The sequence below is a fragment of the Mobula birostris genome, chromosome 2, assembly GCF_030028105.1.
Source record: "Mobula birostris isolate sMobBir1 chromosome 2, sMobBir1.hap1, whole genome shotgun sequence".
In the NCBI taxonomy this organism is placed as follows: domain Eukaryota; kingdom Metazoa; phylum Chordata; class Chondrichthyes; order Myliobatiformes; family Myliobatidae; genus Mobula; species Mobula birostris.
In genome coordinates, this window is record NC_092371.1 from 80,404,457 (window position 1) to 80,426,242 (window position 21,786).

The window sequence follows — 21,786 nt, forward strand, 5'->3', positions numbered from 1 at the left end:
CAAGGACAGCTTCTATCCCACTGTTATCAGACTTGAACAATAAGATGCATCTTGCAGGAAGTGAAACAAAATACGAGAGATTCAACCTTTAGCTACCCAGGGAATGTTGTGGAATTTTCTTGCTGAAATTCCCAGCTCCCATCCCTTCTGCATTGCACCAATCTGATTAAATGGGCGGCACTCTTTTCTCCTGAGATAGGAGGTTCTGTGGTTAAGACCTACTCCTGATAGCTGGTCACTAAAATCTACAGGAATGAAGCATAGCCCAGGTCACCATCTTTCCAGTGAGACTGAAGATTTGTTTGGATTGGAATCAGTATTTGCAGAGAACCCAGATACAATGGAAAGTTTGTCTTGCAGATCAGATTATCGCACAATAATAATTGTGCATCCATCGTCAACAACCCCACCATTCAAGCCGTGCTCTCTTCACATTACTACCATTGGGCAGGAGATAGAGGAGCCTCAGGTCCCACACCACCAGGTTCTGGAATAGTTATTACCCTTCAACAATCAGGCTCCCGAACTGGCAATGATAACTTCACTCACATCAACACTGAACTGATACCACAACCCATGGAATCACTTTCAAGGACTTTACAACTTGTCCTCAATATTTTTTCTCTCTTTTTTTGTATTTGCACAATCTGTTGTCTCTTGCACATTGGTTGTTTGTCCGTCTTTGTTTGTGGGCGGTTTTTCATTGATTCTATTGTGTTTCTTTGTATTTACTGTGAATGGCCACTAGAAAATGAATCTCAGGGTGGGATATGCTGACATATATTTACTTCAATAATAACATTTATTTTAAACTTTGAACAGTGCATTGAGATAGAACAAGGTAAACAGGACTATTGCAAAATGAAGTGTGAGAACTACAGAGAACGTGCCATGTATGTAAGCAAGAAAGTGAAAGTTCATATACTGTATGTCACCATATAGAACCCTGGGATTCATTTTCCTGCGGGCATACTCAGCAAATCTATAGAATAGTAACTAAGATCAACCAGAGTGCAGAAGACAGCAAACTGTGCAAATGCAAATATAAATAAACAGGAATAAATAATGAGAACATGATAAAGAGTCCTTAAAGTGAGATCATTGGTTGTGGGAACATCTCAATGGATGGGCAAGTGAGTGTAGTTGACCCCTTTTGTTCAAGAGCCTGATGGTTGAGAGATAGTAACTGTTCTTGAACCTGGGGGTGCAAGTACTGAGGCATCTGTATTTTCTGCCTGATGGTATCAGCAAGAAAAGAGCCTGGCTTGGGTGGTGAGGATCTCTGACGATGGACGCTGCTTTCCTGCAACAGTGTTTCATATAGATGTGCTCAATGGTTGGGAGGGCTTCACCTGTAATGTACTGGGCCAAATCCACTACCTTTTTTGGAGGATGAGAGGTGACCTGCTAGAGGTGCCTACGGAGAATGAGAGCTGGCCTGACAGAAGTGTATAAGATGATGAGAGGCATTGATCATGTGGATAGTCAGAGATTTTTTCCCAGGGCTGAAATGGCTAACACGAGAGGGCACAGTTTTAAGGTGCTTGGAAGTAGGTACAGAGGAGATGTCAGGGGTAAGTTTTTTATGCAGAGAGTGGTGAGTGCGTGGAATGGGCTGCCAGCGACAGTGGTGGAGGTGGATACGATAGGGTCTTTTAAGAGACTCCTGGATAGGTACTGGAGCTTAGAAAAATAGAGGGCTAAGGGTAACCCTAGGTAGTTTCTAGGTAATTTCTAAAGTAAATACATGTTCGTCACAGCATTGTGGGCCGAAGGCCCTGTATTGTGCTGTAGGTTTTCTATGTTTCTATGTTTTTGTAGGATTTTTCATTCAGACGCATTGGTGTTCCCATACCAGGCTGTGATGCAGCCAGTCAACACATTCTCCACTACACATCTATAGAAGTATGTCAAAATTTTAGATTTCATGCCAAATCTCTACAAACTCCTAAGGAAGTAGAGGTGCTGCCATGCTTTCTTCACAATTGCAATTAATGTGCTGGATCCAGGATACATCCTCTGAAATAGTAATACCCAGAAATTAAAAGTTACTAGCCCTCTCCACCTCTGATCCTCCAGTGAGGACTGGCACATGGATCTCTGGTTTCCCTCTCCTGAAGTCTACAATCAGCTCCTCGGTCTTGCTGACATTGAGTGAGAGGTTGTTGTCATGACACCCCTCAGCCAAATTATCAATCTCACTCCTGTTTACTGATTCATCACCACCTCATGTTCTGGCCAATACTTATCTCAGTCGAGAACTTGGAAACAGTTAATGTGGTTGCTTCATGTTTGTGGCAGAATGTTGTGTGTTATTGGTTCTTCTGTTTCCTTCATTACAAAAATGACTGCAATAAATGCCTCCATTTGACTGCTGTGTAAGATGCTACTAAAAAGCTCACCTGTCTCAGTATTTTCCCTCTGTGAGTTAATGTCACGATTTGTCGGATAAATCTCCTGTGAAGTTGCTTGGGACAAATCTCTGTATTAAAAACATTCAGAATGCTGGAAGAACTCAGCAAATCAGGCAGCACCTATGGGAGGGAATAAACAGTCGACGTTTCGAGAGTGAGACTCTTCACGAGGACTGGAAAGGAAGGGGGCAGAAGGTGGGGGTGAAGAGGTGTAGTCCAACCTGCCAGGTGATAGGCGAGACCAGCTCAGATGGGAAGGTGGGTGGGTGGGGGAAAAGTGGATGAAGTAAGAAGCTGGGTGGTGATAGGTGGAAGAGATAAAAGCCTGAAGAAGAAGGAATCTGATAGGAGAGAACAGTGGACCATGGAAAATAAGGGAAGAAGGAGGGGGACGAGAGGGAGGTGATGGGCTGGTCCATCGCCTGGTCTCACCTATCACTTGCCATTTTGAATTCCTTCCTGCCCACCACCTTATTCTGGCTTTTCTGTCCTGTTCCTTTCCAAGCCTTATAAAGGGTCTCAGCCCAAAATGTCACCTGTTTATTCCACTCTGTAGGTGCTGCCTAACTACCTGAGTTCCACTGGCATTTTGTTAATTTCCAGCATCTACAGAATCTCTTGTGTTAATCATTAAAGACATTGTGCAAGTGCTATTTCTATTCAGAGATCAGTTGCTCGGCTGCTTGATGTTCGCCAGCAGCAACACTAGAGGGCAGTGTGTGACACCTTTCGGTTGGAAAATATTTAAGGATTCAAGATTGTTTATTGTCACATTTCAGTACACTAGTGTAAAGGAGAACAAAATGATTGTTGCTCCAGATCCAATGTAACATTAACAAATCCTACAATAAATTTAAAAACCACAATTAAAAACACATTAAATATAAATATAAAAGCAATCCTAAGAAATAATGCTGAAGGATCTCAAAGTTCAAGGTAAAATTTATAATCAGAGTACGTACATGTCACCACATACAACCCCAAGATTCTTTTTCCTGTGGGCATACTCAGCAAATCTATAGAATAGTAACTGTAATAGGATCAATAAAAGAGCCAAGAGCATAGAAGACAACAAATTGTTGAAATACAACTATAAATAAAATAGCAATAACTAATGAGAGCATGAGATGATAAGATAAAGAATCCTTAAGGTGAGATCATTGGTTATGGGTACACCTCAATAGATGATTGTAATTACACTATTTTGTTCAAGAGCCTGAAGGTTGAGGGGTAGTAACTGTTCTCGAACCTGGTGCTGTCTCTGCAGGTCCGGTAATATCTATGTAAGTAAACGAAAATTGTCAACATTTCAGGCCGAGACCCTTCATCAGGGCTATGCTGAAAGTGAGAGCAGCGTTTCAGTCCGAAACGTCAATTGTTTATTCATTTCCATAGATGCTGCCCGACCTGCTGAGTTCCTCCAGCATTTTGTGTGTGTTACTAAATGCAATATTAGCTTTTTACGTAGACTGATTGTATGTATGTCAAGTGACAGGACAGTGAATGTGTCAGTGTAGATATGAGGTGCAGAGTGTAAGTATGAAATGCTAGTGCTTGGTGGGGGGTGAAGGGAGCTGAGGTGTTGTGGACAGGAGCGACTGATGTGTATGTAGTGGTGGTGAGGAGGGGAAATGGCTGAAGGTGTTGATCAGCCTGATGGAGAGATGGCACCTGAAACAGGAGGAACCCAGCAGGTCAGAGAGCATCATGTTGTAGAGTCTCAGCAATCTGCCTCCACAGGGGCTGCCTGACCCATTGGGTTCCTCTGATAATTTGTTTTTCTTTTGCCCCAGAGTATAGATCCTGTGATTGGGACTTTTTGCTGTCATTTCCAACATAGTTTGTTCGTTATATGTCGTGTCATATGACGTGGGCGATCATGGACTTTCCATGACCATGATTATTCTTGGCAAGTTTCTCCACAGAACTGGTTTGCCATTGCCTTCTTCTGGGCAGTGTCTTTACAAGTCGGGTGACTTCAGCCATTACCAATACTCTTCAGAGTTTGTCTGCCTAGCATCAGTGGTCACATAACCAGGACTTGTGATGTGCACCACCTGCTCATCCGACCGTCCACCACCTGCTCCCATGGCTTCACGTGACCCTGATCAGGGAGGTTAGCAGAGAGAAGGAGCACCTTACACCTTGTTTTGTGGAGACATATCTCCACCCCACCACCCTTTCCAACAAAGAGATTAGAATAAAAAGAAAAAGATACTTGCACTTTTGTGGAAACTGTTACTTTATAACAACGTCCCAAAAGCATTTATGTAATAGAGCTTTGTAGAGATTATTTGCTGTGGGAGTGGAGTCTGGAATGTGTCGTCTGAATGTTTAGAGGAGTTACTGAGCCACAAGGATATTTGTGGGCTGCCCCTAGCAAAACCTCGGGTGTGTAGGTTGTTAATGCAAATGACGCATTTCACTATATGTCTCGAAGTACAGGTGTTAAATAAACTTGAATCTGGTATCTTGGGCAGTATTCACTTTCTCACCCAGGCCAATCACTATGGCACCATAAACAGCTCCAGGACCTTCACCAATAAATTTCAGCCAAAGTTGATCAGTCTAGCTCTGCAACTTGCTGGATAAACTCTTAGTTTTCCTCCCATCTGCAGCAATTTCCTTGTGATGGCCTTGGCTCAGTGGTTGCATTTTTGCATCCTGAGTCAGAAGGCTGCGGGTTCAAACCCTGCTCCAGAGACTTGTCATCGTTGTTGACATCCTGGTGGGACAGTAAGAGAATATTCTTACAGGGATGGGATGTTAAAAAAAGCGAGGAAAAGAAATCCCATAGTACAAGTTGATGAGTAGAAAGTGAATTCTCCCAGTGACCCAGCATTTATTTTCTCAGTCATTAACATTTAATTTGGTAAATTGCAAACAAAAGAAGTTATACAGATGCTGGAAATCCAGAGCAACATACACAAAATCCTGGAGGAACTCAGCAAGTCAGGCAGCATCAGTGGAGAGGAATAAACAGTCAACGTTTTCAGACGAGGCCTTTCCTCAAATTGGCAAATCGGCTTATTAGTGTCATACATGCCGAGATGCAGTGAGAGACTTTGTTCTGTAGACCAACCATACAGATCCTTTCATCACGTCAATGCACTGAGGTTGTGTAAGGGAAAGGGGGTGGTAGTGTAGTGGTTAGTGTGCTGTAATATCAGGGTTCAATCCCATTGCTGGATGTATGGAGTTTGTATATTCTCCCTGTGGATTTCCTCGGGATGCTCCATTTTCCGGAGGTGCAAACAGTGCATTTCGCCAAATGTTTTGATGTACATGTGGCAAGTAAAGCTAATCTTAAAATCATCTCATCTGTCACTAGGGAACCATCCAGGCCATACCATTTTCTCAATGCTGCCATTGAGCAGGAGCTGCAGGAGACAAATCAGAATCAGAATTGCGTTTAATATCACTGGCATATGTCGTGAAACTTGTTATGCGGCAGCAGTACAATGCAATACATAATAATAGAAACTGTAATTTACAGTAAGATGTATATATATACACATGTATACATATATATGTATATGTATATAATGATAGAAACTGTAAATTACAGCAAGAAGTATATATACCTTCTATCTTGTTCTGTATTACTTCCACAAAACAACAAATTTCATGACTCCCGGCGATAATAAACCCAGTTCTGATTCAAAGTTCTTCCCTACTGCCATCAGGTTCCTGAACCGTCCTGAAAAACCCCATCTCTACTTCAGAGTATATTTCTTTTCTCTCTCTCAACTTGCGCTATTACTTACAATGTTTATTTTGTCACCAATTTACACCTGTGAAGTATAAATATATAAGTCCTGAAGAAGGGGCTTGGCCTGAAACATTGACTCTTTGTTCACTTCCTTAGATCAGCGGTTCCCAACCTGGGGTTCACTGACCCCTTGGTCCATAACATATAATCACTGGCCTAGGTGTCACCAAACCTGCTGAGTTCCTCCAGCATTTTGTGTGTGTTGCAAAGTATGAATGCGATGAAATTTGCCCCTTTATGTTTGTTTATTTATTTATTTATTGAGATACAACATGGAATAGGCCCTTCTGGCCCTACGAATCGCACCACCCAGCAATCCTTCATTTAACCCTGCCTAGTCACAGGTCAATTTACAATCAACAATTCACCTACTAACCTGTACATCTTTGGATTGTGGGAGAAAACCAGAGCACCTGGAGGAAACCCATGCAGTCACAAGGAGAACGTACAAACTCCTTACGGATAGCAGTGGGATGTGTGTCTTATGGAAGACATACATCCCACATATAAGTCAGTACTTACTGTATGTACATCTGTAAGCATATGTACATAAGTACTGTTTTATATATGTATAGGCATCCATTAGTCTCATGAGACGGTGAATTTGTGCCTCGGAAGGTTTCCAGGGCGCAGGCCTGGGCAAAGTTGTATGGAAGACCAGCAGTTGCCCATGCTGCTAGTCTCCCCTCTCCACGCCACCGATGTTGTCCAAGGGAAGGGCATTCAAGTCAAGTCAAGTCAAGTCACTTTTTATTGTCATTTCGACCATAACTGCTGGTACAGTACACAGTAAAAACAAGAGAACGTTTTTCAGGACCATGGTGCTACATGAAACAATACAAGCACTACACAGAACTACGTAAAACAATACAAAAGCTACACTAGACTACAGATCTGCCCAGGACTGCATAAAGTACACAGAACAGTGCAGGCAGTACAATAAATAATAAACAAGACAATAGGCACAGCGGAGGGCAGTAGGTTGGTAGTCTGATGGCTTGGGGGAAAAACTGTTACATAATAAACAGCTGAATGGCGGCGTCCGGGATTCCAGACCGTTTCTCATTAGGACCCATACAGCTTACAGTGTCATCGCAGAGCAATGTGTGGTTAAGTGCCTTGTTCAAGGACATGCACTCTGCTTCAGCCAAGGCTCGAACTAGCGACCTTCAAATCACTAGACAAACGCCATAACCACTTAGCCATGCGCCAACACATAAGTACTGTATGTATATATTATACACATACATAAGTAGTGGGTAATTTACGTTAAGTTTACATGAACTTATAATTGTTCAGTCTGTAATACTATGCTGCTACTGCTCATTTTCATGGCATTTATACTTCACATATGAATAGTTTAGTTATTTATTTAGAGATCCAGCATGATAGCGCACTCTTCTGGCTCAACCAGCCCCACAACGTCCATGTGACCAATTATCCACGTGGTCATGGGGAGAATATGCAAACTCTTTACAGACGGCAGTGGGAAATGAACCCAGGTTGCTCTACTTCGGAAAGTACGGCTAGGGTTAGTGAATTGAGGGCATGCTATGTTGACGTTAGAAGTGTGGCGACTCTTGCAAGTTGTCCAGCTCAATTCTCGCTGATTTGATTCAAGGTCCAAAGTTCAAAGTAACTTATTATCAAAGTACATATATGGCACCATATACATCCTGAAATTTGTTTCCTCACAGGCATTCACCATAACTAAAAGAGACTCAGTAGAAACAATGAAAAACCACACACACAAAGATAGACAACAACCCGTGTGCAAAAAACAACAAACTGTGCAAATACAAAATGAGAGAAAATTAATAATAAGTAACAATGACTATCGAGAACATGAGCTTAGAGTCCATCGGTTGTGGAATCTGTTCAGTGACGGGGAAAGTGAAGTTGAGTGAAGTTATGTCCTTTAGTTCAAGACCCTAATGGTTGAGGAGTAATAACTGTTCCTGAACCTGGGGGTGTGGGTCTCGAGTATCCTGTTCCTTCTTATTTTATTTTATTTTATTGATTGATTGATTGATTGAGATACAGTGTGGAGTGGGCCCTTCCGGACCGTTGTCCAGCAATCCCCGATTTAATCCTTGCCTAATCACAGGACAATTTATAATGACCAATTAACCTACCAACCGGAGCACCCGGAGGAAACCCTTGCAGTCACGGGGAGAATGTACAAACTCCTTACAGACAGCAGTAGGAAGTGAACCTGTGTCACTAGTACTGTAAAGCATGCTAACTACTATGCTATAGCAGTAAGAAGAGAGCATGACCTGGGTGGTGGGGGTCATTGGTGATGAATGCTGCTTTCCTGCAATAGCGCTCAGTGTAGATGTTCTCAATGGTGGGGAGGGGTTTTACCCTTGATGGACTGGGCCGTATCCACAACTTTTTATAGGACTTTCCACTCAAGGGCATTGGTGTTTCCATACCAGGCTGCAAATCAGCCAGTCAATATGTTCACCACCACACATCTATAGGAGTTTGTCAAAGTTTTAGATGACATTCCGAATCTTTGCAAACTTCTGAGAAGGTAGAGACGCTGTCAAGCTTTCTTTGTAATGGCACCTACATGCAGGGCCCAGGACAAGTCCTCGAAATGGTAGCAGCCAGGAATTTAAATTTGCTGACCCTCTCCACCTCCGATCCCCTAATGAGGACTGGCTCATGGACCTCTAGTTTCCTCCTCCTGAAGTCAATCATTTAAAATTTTTTTTCTTTCTTTTTGTATTTGCGCAGTTCGCTGTCCTTTGTCTGTTGGTGCAGCCATGCATTCCTTCTATTATGGTCACTGCATTTATCGAGAATGCATGCAAGAAAATGAATCTCAGGGTTGTATGTGCTGACGTATATGTATTTTGGTAATAATTTACTTTTGAACGTTGAACTTTTACTGTGCTCATGGACTGTTCTTCAGCAAGTTATTGTATTGTTGCACTGTTGTAACTATATGTTATAATTATGTGGTTTTGTTAGTTTTTCAGTCTTGGTCGGTCCTGTATTTTGTGATATCACACCGGAGGAAATACTGTATCATTTCTTAGTGCATGCATTACTAAATGACAATAAAAGAGGACTGCGTGTCTTCATAATCTAAACGTTGGCTCATGGACCTTCAGTTTCCTCCTCTTGCAGCCAAAAACCTGCTTTGATTTGATGGAAACAGCACATTTCGTACATTTCAGTGAAACATACATTCACTATATGTTTCAAAGTACATATGACAAATAGTAAGTTAACCTTTCTTCAATCTTTAACAGTTACAAAACGCAGAATAAAGTACTTCAGAGAAAGTGCAGTGGACAGTGACAAATCAAACGAGGTAGATTGGAAGGTATTTATTTCTGCAAACTCAACATTTGCCGTCAAATGACTTGACACTTCTTGAACACATGACATGTGCCAGATAATAGGAGTTTTTATTTCATTTTATTCAAGTTTGTTTTGGAAATGGCATCAGCGATCTCAATTGTGGATCTGATTCCTGGAATTAGCTATTCAATGCATTCTGTCATGGGCCAAAGGGCTGGTTTCTGTGTTGTACTGTTCTATATTCTGTAGATAACCAGGCAGCAGATTGGTGCAGATGGTTTGGCTGCTGATCCCAGCACCAGAGACTCGGGTTCAATACTGAGCTGAGTTGCTGCTTGTGTGGAGTTTGCATGTTCGCCCTGAGGCCATATTGGTCTCCCCTGTGTCCTCTGGTTTCTTCTGACATCCCAAAGATGTGCAGGTTAGTAATTATTAATTACTAACCTGCACACATTAATTACTAATTCCTGATAAGTAGCAATTACTAATAATTAATTGTCTACGGTAAATGTGAGGGGGCACAGTAGTGTAGTGGTTAGCAAATACAATTACAGCACCTGCGACCCGGGTTCAATTCCCGTCGCTGTCCGTAAGGAGTTTGAGAGCTCTCCTCGCAACCACATGGCTTTCCTTCGGGTGCTCCGGTGTCTTCCCACTTTCCAAAGGTGTACAGGCAGGGATAGGGAGTTGGGGCCATGCTGCATTGGCGCTAGAAGTGTGGAAACACTCGCAGGCTGCCCCCAGCGCATCCTCGGAAGGTACCAGGGATTGGTAGGGAGTGGGAGAGTGAATTTAGAGAAATGCCAGAAGCATAGGGGAAGCGTGGTAGTGTCGAATTTAGCGTAACAGTATTACAGTGCCAGAAGCCTGGCTTCAATTCCACAGCCGTCTGTAAGGAGTTTGACATTCTGCTCGTGATTGTGTGGTTTTCCTTGCACATTCCAAAGGCACGCAGGTTCATATTGGTCACATGGGTATAATTGGGCAGTGTGGGTTTGACGGCGCAGAAGGGCCTGTGACCGTACTGTATCTCTAAACAAATCAAAATGGAATGACTATCGGTATATCAAGTCAGTCTCTTAGGTGCTGAGGGCTTGAGGTCTGTTTAGGATCCGCGCAGGATTGAAATAAGCTGCAGACTTGTAAGCTCAGTCAGCTCTACCATGCGCACTAGCCTCTGTAGTATCCAGGACATCTTCAAGGATCAATGTCTCAAATAGGTGGCATTCATCATTAAGGACCCCACCACCAGGACATGCCTACTTCCCACTGCTACCGTCAGGAAGGAGGTACAGGAGCCTGAAGGCACACACTCAATGATTCAGGAAAAGCTTCTTCCCCTCTGCCATCCGATTCCTGAATGGACATTGAACCCATGAATACTACCTCACTACTTTTTTTAATTTCTTATTTTGCACTATTTATTTAAGTTAATTATTTTATATAGATACAGTTACTGTAATTCACAGTTTTTTTCTCTATTATTATGTACCACATTGTACTGCGGCCGCAAGGACAACAACATTCACGGCATTATGCCGGTGATATTAAACCTGATTCTGATACTCAAGCCTTGAGGTTACCCGCTGCAATGTTCCATGGTACTCAGACGGTTAACCGCAGTAGCTGGAACTGACAGCCTGTGCTCTGGAAAAAAATATTAGCTTAAAAAAGAGGCAGAAAATTATATAGCTGAAAATTGTACATGTCCTGAATTCCAGAGAAATGAGTGGAATTTTCTGAAAAAAAAACAGTTTACTGGCAGCACAGGAAGCGAGTGTGTTACAGTTATACGGAAAATCACATTCACAGATGTTATAAGAAAGAAAAGGGGCGTTTTCTTTCACTGCTGCTAAGGTAAATGACAGCGTCACTCTGCGAAATGTAGATCAACAGAATGAGCAGGTTATTTTCGAACGATCCTATTATTGAAAGGAAGAGCTCTAAGCCTCCCAGCACGGACAATGGGGCCCCAGTGTTTAATTAGCTCTGCAGAGAAGAGAATGGGGAGCAACTTGTCACCAGGGGATAACTGGAACTTGCAGCAGGGCGTGTCACCCTGTTTACTGAGTATTTTAGTGCTGGAAGGCTATTAAACACAGCAGAAAACAAGAAGCTATGGGGTGACCTCAAGAGGAGGTTAATCTGACGACTGAACTGTAAAGTATCTGAGAGGTCTTCAGGATTGAGGCCAAGCCAATCCCCTCTGCGATAGACTGGCACGAAGCGTGAAGATGTGCTGCCCACCAGTCATCAGCCTCCCTCACTTCTCCTGTTCTGTCACCCTTCCCTCTTTCTACTCTTCTCCACTTTCCTCAGCTCTCTTTCACCTTCTTCACTTCCTGTCACCTTCCCTTTCTCTCCTCCCCTTCCCTCCACCATCACTTTTCCCCATCACTTAATCTCCTCTCTTCTTTCTCTTTCTTCTCTGTCTATTCCAATCACTCTCTTTCTCCTGTCACTTCTCCTCTCTCTCTTCGCTTCACCCCACCACCATCCCTCCACCTCTGATCTCTCTCTCTCTCCTTCCTCCTTGCAAATCCCCTGCCCCCATTCTCCGCTTCTTGCCCCTTCCCTCCTTCTACTCCTCTCACCTCTCTCTCTAATCTCTTTGATCAGCTTCCCTCTCTTTTCTCCTCTTTGCCATTCTTTTCTCCCCTCCCTCTTTCCAGCACCCTTCCATTCATCTTCCCCTTCCCCATCACCTTCCCTCTCTCTCCTCCTCTTCCCGCTCCATGTCCCCTCTTTCCTCCTCTTCACCTCCAAACTTCTCTCTTTCCCTCTCCTATCTATGATCCACACACATACATGGATTGCACCGACCAGCCAGGCTAATCTGTTCCTGCTCCTGTAAATAAAATATACATTTTTTAATGCAACACACACACACACAAAGTGCTGGAGAAACTCAGCAGGTCAGGCAGCATCTATGGAAATTAATAAACTGTTGACATTTTGGGCTGAGATCCTTCTTCAGGACTGGAAAAGGAGGAAGATGCCAGCATTAAACGATGGGGAGGGAAGGAGGATAGCTGGAAGGTGATAGGTGAAGCCAGGTGGGCGGGAAAGGTAAAGAGGCAGGAGAGGAAGGAATCTGATAGGAGAGGAGGGTAGACTGTAGGAGAATGGGAAGGAGGAGGGGACCCAGGTAGAGGTGATAGGCAGGTGAGTAGTGGTAAGAGGCCAAAGTGGTTATTAGAAGAAGGGAGGAAGGGGGAGGAAATCTTTTAACTGGGAGGAGAAATCAATATTCATATCATCAGGTTGGAGGCTACCAGGTGGAATATATGATGTTGCACCTGCACCTAGAAGTGGGCTTATCTTGGCTCAAGATGAGGCCATGGACCGACATGTTGGAACGGGAATTGGAATCGCAATTAAAATGTTTGGCCATCGGGAAGTTCTACTTTTGGTGGATGGAGCGGAGGTGCTCGATGAAGCACTCCCCCAATTTACTATGGGTCTAATGTTTTTAATGGTTTCTGTGAGCGTGACACATGAGTGAACTTTTCCCTGCCCCCAATTGTGGTGCTAAGGTTTGCCCCAGATGAAACAGAAGTACACCTTCTCCACGGGTCAGCAGTGGAGAGCATCAGCAACTTTAAATTCCTCGGTGTTATTATTTCAGAGGATGTGAGGGCCAGCACATAAGTACATCTATGAAGAAAGTATGGAACACATCTGCTTCCCTAGGAATTTGCAAAAATTTGGCATTGACATTTAAACCTTTGACAAACTTTCATAGATATATAGTGGAGAGTATGTTGACGGGCTGCCTCACAGCCTGATATGGAAACACTAATGCCCTTGAATGGAAAATCCTACAAAAAGTAGTGGATATGGTCCTGTCCATCACAGGTAAAGCCTTCCCCATCATTAACTCATCTACATGAGGAAAGCAGCAAAAATCATTAGAGATCCCTACACCCGGGTCATGCTCTCTTCTTGCTGCTGCCATCAGGAAGGAGGTACAGCAGCCTCAGGACTCACACTAGCAGGTTTATGAACAGTTACTACCCCTCACCCATCAGGGTCTTGAACCAAAGGGGATAACTTCACTCAACTTCACTTGCACCATCATTGAAATGTTCCCACAACCAATGGACTCACTTACAAGGACTCTTCCTCTCATGTCCTTGATATTTATTGCTTATTTATTTATTATTATTATTTCTTTCTTTTTGTGCTTGCCCAGTTTGCCATCTTTTGCATTCAGGTTGAATGCGCAAGCTGGTGTAGTATTTAATTTATTCTGTTTCGGTTATTGTTCTATTATGAATTATTGAGTATGCCTGCAAGAAAATGGATCTCAGGGTTGTATATGGTGTCGTATATGTACAGTACTTTGATAATAAATGTACTTTCAACTTTGAACTTAATCTCAATAAACAGCTGACCGAGTTCTGCCTCTCAGCCAAACTTAGACACATCCTGAAATAGAATAGGTTTCAGTGAATACACGGTAGGTCACGCAGCATCTGTGGAGAGACAATGTCTCAGGTTAACGAAACGAGATGGGATAAACATGACAACTACTTGTAGAGAAATTAGTCTGGAATATTAACTCTGTTTGTCTCTCCACAGATGCTGCCTGACGTGCCGGCTATTGCCAGCATTTCTGGTTTATTTCAGATTTCCATCATCTGCATTATTTTTTATGCTTCCATGGACTTTAATTCCACCCACTTTAACTCCATGGACTTTAATTTCCTGATTTAGTTCTGGAATTTTGTCAAAGTTACACAATACACACATTAATTAGTCACCTTTGATTGTGATCTCCATCATGTATGATTTACCTTCAATGAATTAAGCATATAAGATGATAAGGCATGGATAGAATGGATAGCCAGCGCCTTTTACCCAGGGCCGATATGGTTAATATGTGGAGGCATAATTTTAAGACATATAGGGAGAATGTCAGAGACAGGATTTTTACAGAGAGTGGTAACTGTGTAGAACACACTGCCATGGGTGGTGGTAGGGGCAGGTACATTAGGGACATTTAACAGAATCTTAGATGGGCCCATGGATGAAAGACAAGTGGAGGGCTATGTGGGAGGGAAGGGTTAGATTGATGTTGGAGAAAGCTGGAAAGTTGGCACAACTTTGTGGGCTGAATGGCCCGTACTATGCTCTACTGTTCCACGCTCTATTTAATCCCGCTAGACTTTTGTTCTTTAGTTGTTATGTTAATACATTTCTTGTTTTTGCCCAGTTACCACCTTCCTTTAAAAAGCTCCTCAAGTTCTAATTCTCAAAGTGCTTCTTTGTCCATTCAAGTATCTTATGTGGTTGGGTAACCATTCCTTTTGTCTAATGATGCTCTTGAAACACTTCAATGTGTTCCACAAGGAGGTCATTGTATCACCATTTTCCCCCTTGCAAGTAACTAAAAAATAATAGAAAATTCAAATGAAAGTGGACTCGAGAGAGCCTGCGCACATATGGTGGAAGTTCTGCAGTGGTTTCACAGACCCCTGGGGGATTGTCCAATAGTTTCTAGCAACATACATTTGTTGAGTAAGGATAAATTGCTTTCTGAAGAAGTAAGGTGTAATGTTACCAGGGTAGATTACCAGGATTTATATTAACAAGAGAGATTACACAGAATAGGATTATATACCCTAAACTTTGGTTCCATGAGGTTGTCATAGTCTGGGTGGGGGTGGGGAGGTGGTGGTGGTTAGTGAGGATAAGCTCCCATTACCTGTTAAATGCTAACAATGGTGTATGTCTCGAATAGCCTCTGACAACCAAGTCCAGCTCCAGGCCGTCACGCATGGCTTAGCTACTAAACCCGGCAGAACAGTTTCTATGGACAGGAGAAGGGCGAAGGCCGGTTACTGGCTCTTTAAAAGCAGATGCTTTGGGCAGATGGGGCTTATCAACTGTGGTTGGTAGTACAGCTTGGAGAAGGAAAACTCTGATCTCAAACCTCACTTCCTTGTGGCCATACTCACTCATGGGGGAGGCTTTGGGAGTAAACCCTGAGGGGAGATCCAGAGCTGGAGTCCCTAAGGCAGTCCGACGTTGAGTTCAATGCTGACTGGTGTCCTATGACTCTGCTGGTGCTACGCTGTATTGGCTTCTGCTGTTCCTTTGGGTTCATCAGCTGCATGGGGAGGGGGAGCCTGCTATATGAGCAACAGCTTGCTCTCCGTGTCATACTGCCCTGGCTTGAGTATCATGGAGACAGCTGGGACGCAAAATCCATGGTCAACCCCGACCAACGGAGGGCCTCAGAGAGACCCTGAACTTTAGGGTGGAGAATCAGAATCAAGTTTATAATCACTGACACATGTCATGAATTTTACTGTTTTGGTTGCAGCAGTGCAGCGCAAGCTCTGGTTTTCTCCCTCATTCCAAAGACATACGGATCAGTGGGCGTCCTGTGTTGGTGCCAGGAGCGTAGTGACACTTACGGGCTGCCTCCGGCGCATCCTCAGGCAGAGCTGGTCACTGATGTAAATTGACACATCTCACTGTACATTTCAATGTTTTGATGATCATGTGACAAGTAAAACAGTAAAAATAAATACATAAATGCATATAAAACTAAATAAACACAGTAGCGGGTGTCACGGTAGCATAGTGGTTAGCAAAGCGCTCCACAGTACCAGTGACCTGGGTTCAATTCCCGCCTCTGCCTGTAAGAAGTTTGTATGTTCTCTTGTGACCGCATGGGTTTCCTCCGGGTGCTCTGGTTTCCTCTCACAGTCTAAAGACCTACCGGTTGGTAGGTTAATTAATCTTTGTAAATTGTCCCAAGAATAGGTTAGGATTAAGTTGGGGGTTGCTGGGTGGTGTAGCTTGAAGTGCCAGAAGGGTCTATTCTGCGCTGTATCTTGATAAATGAATAAACAAAAAGTACTGTAGCTTTATTTCTTTACTGTAAGTTACAGTAAAAATGTTTGAAATGTGCAACAGAGGAATAGTGATGTAGTGTTCATGGGTTCAATGCCCATTCAGAAATCTGATGGTCGAGCGGAAGAAGCTGTTCCTGAATCATTGAGTGTGTGCCTTCAGGCTCCTGTACCTCCTTCCCGATGGTAGCAATGAGATGAGGGCATGTCCTGGGTGATTGGGGTCCTCACTGATGGGTGCCGCCTTCTTGAGGCGTAGAATGTTACTGGAATGGAATTGAATAGAACCACGGACGAGGGAATTTAAAAACAAATTGGTTGCTTTCCATGGAGCAGAGGAGGTTTAGGGGAGATCTGATAGACCACACATAATCATGAAAATCTTTGGTCAGCCTCATGACAGCAGTCTGGGTCCAATGGACCAAGTCAGTAATGTGACAGAAAGTTCAGCTAAATTAACAGGGAAACAAAATCAAGCAGTGAGGTGTAATCATCTGCTGTACATGTCCTGAATGAATGGTACAAGCATATCCCTAGATGGAGTGAATGTGGAGAAGATGTTTCCTATAGTGGGAGAGCTCAGGACCAGAAGGTACAGTACTAGAATAGAGACATCCATTTAGAACAGAGATGAGGAGGGATTGCTTTTGCCAGAGGGTAGTGAATCTGTGGAATTCATTAAGTTCCTGACTAGTATGTGCCCCAAATGTTATGGTGAGAAAGCAGGAGAATGGGATTGAGGGGAAAAATTAATTATCCATGATAGACTCATTGGGTTGAATGGCCTAATTCTGTCTTCTGGTCTTATGTTCTAATATTCAATAGCTTCCAAATGGGAATGAGATCAATATTAGAGGATAAAATGAAGAAAGAAATAATGAACTTCCTTGCACACCACTCAGAGAGGCTCGTTGTCCTCTGTGTTGTTTCTAGGACTCCATGATTAATATACCTCTCGTCTCCTGGTATTACTGACTTATTGAATCAGTAGGGGACTGGCTCCCTCAGCATGTGTCTAATGGGCCACTCAGATGGCAAATGGCAGATTCCCAAAGTTCACAAGTATAACAATCAGATTCCCCTCTTCCCTCCTCTCCCACCCAGTCCGTTACCTCCACCCACCCAGGTCAGTGGCATGTCAAAGTAAATACAGTTGTCGACTCCAAAAGAACAAGGTGGAAAATAATCTATCAACAGGGGAAATCAGTGTGAAGGAGAAACCAGTCATGAACTCTGGTGTGGGTGTCTTGCCAAATCCCCTTGGCTGCATGAACGCACTGTAGGAATGCACACCGGTGCTGCAGAGGACATCCTCAGGAACTGGTGACCTCACCTTCCTGAGAATATCTACAGGGAATGATGTCACTGAGGAGTAACAATGTGGTCGTCTCCTGATCTCTCTGCTCACACTGAACTCCCTGCCCAGCACAGTTATCAGGGCAGGATCAGCGCTCCAACTTCATCCGGGGCGAGTTGATTCTCTTACGCCATCCTAATGGAAGCAGTGAGTTGTCCAGAGTTGTTGAAAATGGGCCAGTTAATTTCTTTATTACCCTACAACCATCAGGCTCCTGAATCAGTGTGGATAACTTCACCCACCTCGACACTGAACTGAATCCACAACCTATAGACTGACATTCAAGGACTCTACAGCTCAGTATAATTTAATTACTTTTTAAAAATATATCAATTGCATGATTTTATCCTCATTTGCACATTGGTTGTTTATCAGTCTTTGTTAGGTATATTTTTTACGTAAATTCTACTGTATGTCTTTATTTTCCTGACAATGCCTGCAAGAAAATGAATCTCAAGGTAGTATATGGTGACGTATACTTACCTCTATAACAAATTTACTTTCAACTTTGAACTTTGAGGTCAATGTCCAGAGTTCAGCGAGTCTGGAGGTAGAAAGCCCGAAAGGTCAAAGACCAAAGTTGGCGAGTCTGATGGTAGAGCTCTGATGGTCAAGTCTACATGTCCAGGCCAGACCCTGTCTCATTTAGTATTGGTCCTATATCTACCCTCAACTCTCTTTTACCCCTTATATACTTAAAAAAGCTTTTAGTATCTTCTGATATTAGTTGCCAGCTTCCTCTCATAATTCGTCTTTTCCTTCCAAATGACCTTCTTAGTTTCATTCTGCAAGTCTTTAAAAAACCCCCAATCCTCTATCTTCCCACTACTTCTGGCTTCTTATATGCCCTCTCTTTTGCTTTTACTTTGGCTCTGACTTCACTTGTCAGCCATGGTAGTGTCCTTCTTCCCTTTGAAAATTTCTTCTTATTTGGAATATAGCTGTGTTGTACTTGTCTCATTTTTCGCAGAAACTCCAGCTATTACTGCTCTGCTGTCCTTCCTGAAAATGTCCCTTTCCAGTCAGCCTTGGCCAGTTCCCCTTTCATGCCATTGTAATTTCCTTTATTCCACTGAAATACCGACACGTTAGATTTTACTTTTTCCCTCTCAAATCTCAAAGTGAACTCGATCATATTGTGATCGCTGTTCCCTAAGGGTTCCTTAACCTTAAGCTCTCTTATCACCTCCAGATCATTGCACAACACCCAATCCAGCACGGCCAATCCCCTAATGGTCTCAACAATAAACTGTTCTAAAAAGCCATCAGAGATGGCCACAACGTTATACTGTACTTGCCAATCTGTAGCTGAATTTCAAGATCGTTCATTTTATTTCTTATGCTACGTGCATTCAAATTATACACTTTCAGCCCAGTATTTGTTGCTCTCTGTTTTAACTGCACCACATCTCTATTGCCCTGTAACTCATGCCACTGGCTTTGATTAAACCTCATCTCCTGCCTGTTCTTTCTATAATCCCTGTTGCACACTATCTTTGATTTATTTCTGTTTTCCCCTTCCTCAGCCCTTTCATTCTGGTTCCCATCCCCCTGCCAAATCAGTTTAAACCCTCCCAATCAGATCTAATAAATGTGCCCGCTAGGATACTGGACCCCTTTGGGTTCAGGTGTAGTTCTAAGCTAAGGACATGTTCGGCACAGCTTTGTGGGCCGAAGGGCCTGTATTCTGCTGTAAGTTTTCTCTGTTCTATGTTCTTCTATATGTCATGAAATCTGCTTTTTGTGGCAACAGTGCAGTGCAATACATAAAATTATTACAGTATTGTGCAAAAGTCTTAGGCACCCTAGCTAGATATATGATCCTAAGTCTTTTGTACAGAACTTTACATGTGATAAATAAATATGAATCTGAATCTTGAAGTAGAAGAGGGTAAAGCAATAGCAATGCAGAATAAAGTGTAAAAACTCCAGAGAAAGTGCAGTGCAGGTAAACAATAAAGTGTAAGATGATAATGAGATAGATGGTGATCTTTAAGAGAGAACATGATGAATATGTGGCTTGGATCAGGAGCAGAAATTATGACAAAAGATAAACCAATACTTAAGACCTTGCAAAAAATGGACATTGAGAGAGAGAACCTGCTTCTAAAGAGGAGGTAGGTAATCTTTTTTTTTGCAAGATGATGAAATTGAGGGCTTTGGGGAACTGATATAGAAGAGGTGAAGCCTGGGGCAGATTAGCTGTGATCATCGAGGGTGAGGAAGATCGAGGGATAGACTGGCTGGGTTCTCATGTTTAATATTTTGATAGGGTAGAATAATTTCCATCCACAAGGTTTCAATAGCAAGCAGTACCATAAGGAATTCAGGAATTGCTGTATACCCCAGGTTGCCCTCCAGTAAACACTCAGTGTCCACTCTATCCCACCATTGATGCAATAACAACCTCGCATTCAAGGACAATAAGACCGTGCAATTGATTGTGGACTTGAAGAAGGGGACGTTGATAGAACACACACCAGTCCTCATCAAGGTACTAAAAGTGAAAAGAGTGAGCAGTTTCAAGTTCCTGGGTGTCAACATCTCTGAGGGCCTGTCGGCGGCCCAACATATTGATGCAGTTATGAAGGAGGCACATCAGTGGCTATATTTCAATAGGAGTTTGGGGAGATTTGGGATATCACCAAAGACTCTAGCAAGTTTCTACAGATATACTATGGAGAACATCCTCACTGGTTGCATCGCCATCTGGTACGGAGGGGCCACTGCACAGGATCGGAAAAAGCTGCGGAGAGTTGTAAACTCGGCCAGCTCCATCATGGGCACTAGCATTGAGGACATCTTCAAAAGGCAATGCCTCCAAAAGGTGGCATCTATCATCAAGGACCCCCATCACCTCCATCATACTCTCTTCTTATTACCAGCACCATAGAGGAGGATCAGGAGCCTGAAGACATACACTCAACGTTTTAGGAACAACTCGTTCCCCCTTGCCATCAAGTGGGCAATGGACCAACATATTGACCTCCACCATCAAATTTCTGAATGGGCAATGAGCCAACATATTAAACACTATCGCTATCTTTGATTTCTTTTTGCACTACTTATTTAATTTATTTTTAGATATTTCTTATTGTAATGTATAGTAATTTATGATCGCACAGTACTGCTGCTGCAAAGCAACAAATTTCACAACAAAGAACTTGCTGATGATACGAAGATAGGTGGAGGGGCTGGTAGTGCTGAGGAAACAGAGAGTCTGCAGAGAGACTTGGATAGATTGGAAGAATGGGCAAAGAATTGGCAAATGAAGTACAATGTTGGAAAGTGTATGGTTATGCACTTTGGCAGAAGAAATAAACGGGCAGACTATTATTTAAATGGGGAGAGAATTCAAAGTTCTGAGATGCAACGGGACTTGGGAGTCCTCGTACAGGGTTCCCTTTAGGTTAACCTCCAGGTTGAGTCGGTGGTGAAGAAGGCGAATGCAATGTTGGCATTCATTTCTAGAGGAATAGTGTATAGGAGCAGGGATGTGATGTTGAGGCTCTATAAGGCGCTGGTGAGACCTCACTTGGAGTACTGTGGGCAGTATTGGTCTCCTTATTTAAGAAAGGATGTGCTGACATTGGAGAGGGTACAGAGAAGATTCACTAGAATGATTCCAGGAATGAGAGGGTTAACATATGAGGAACGTTTGTCTGCTCTTGGACTGTATTCCTTGGAGTTTAGAAGAAAGGGGGGAGACCTCATAGAAACATTTCGAATGTTAAAAGGCATGGACAGAGTGGATGTGGCAAAGTTGTTTCCCATGATGGGGGAGTCTAGTACGAGAGGGCATGACTTCAGGATTGAAGGGCGCCCATTCAGAACAGAAATGCGAAGAAATTTTTTTAGCCAGAGGGTGGTAAACAATGGAATTTGTTGCCACGGGCGGCAGTGGAGGCCAAGTCATTGGGTGTATTTAAGGCAGAGATTGATAGGTATCTGAGTAGCCAGGGCATCAAAAGTTATGGTGAGAAGGCGGGGGAGTGGGACTAAATGGGAGAATGGATCAGCTCATGATAAAATGGCAGAGCAGATTCGATGGGCTGAATG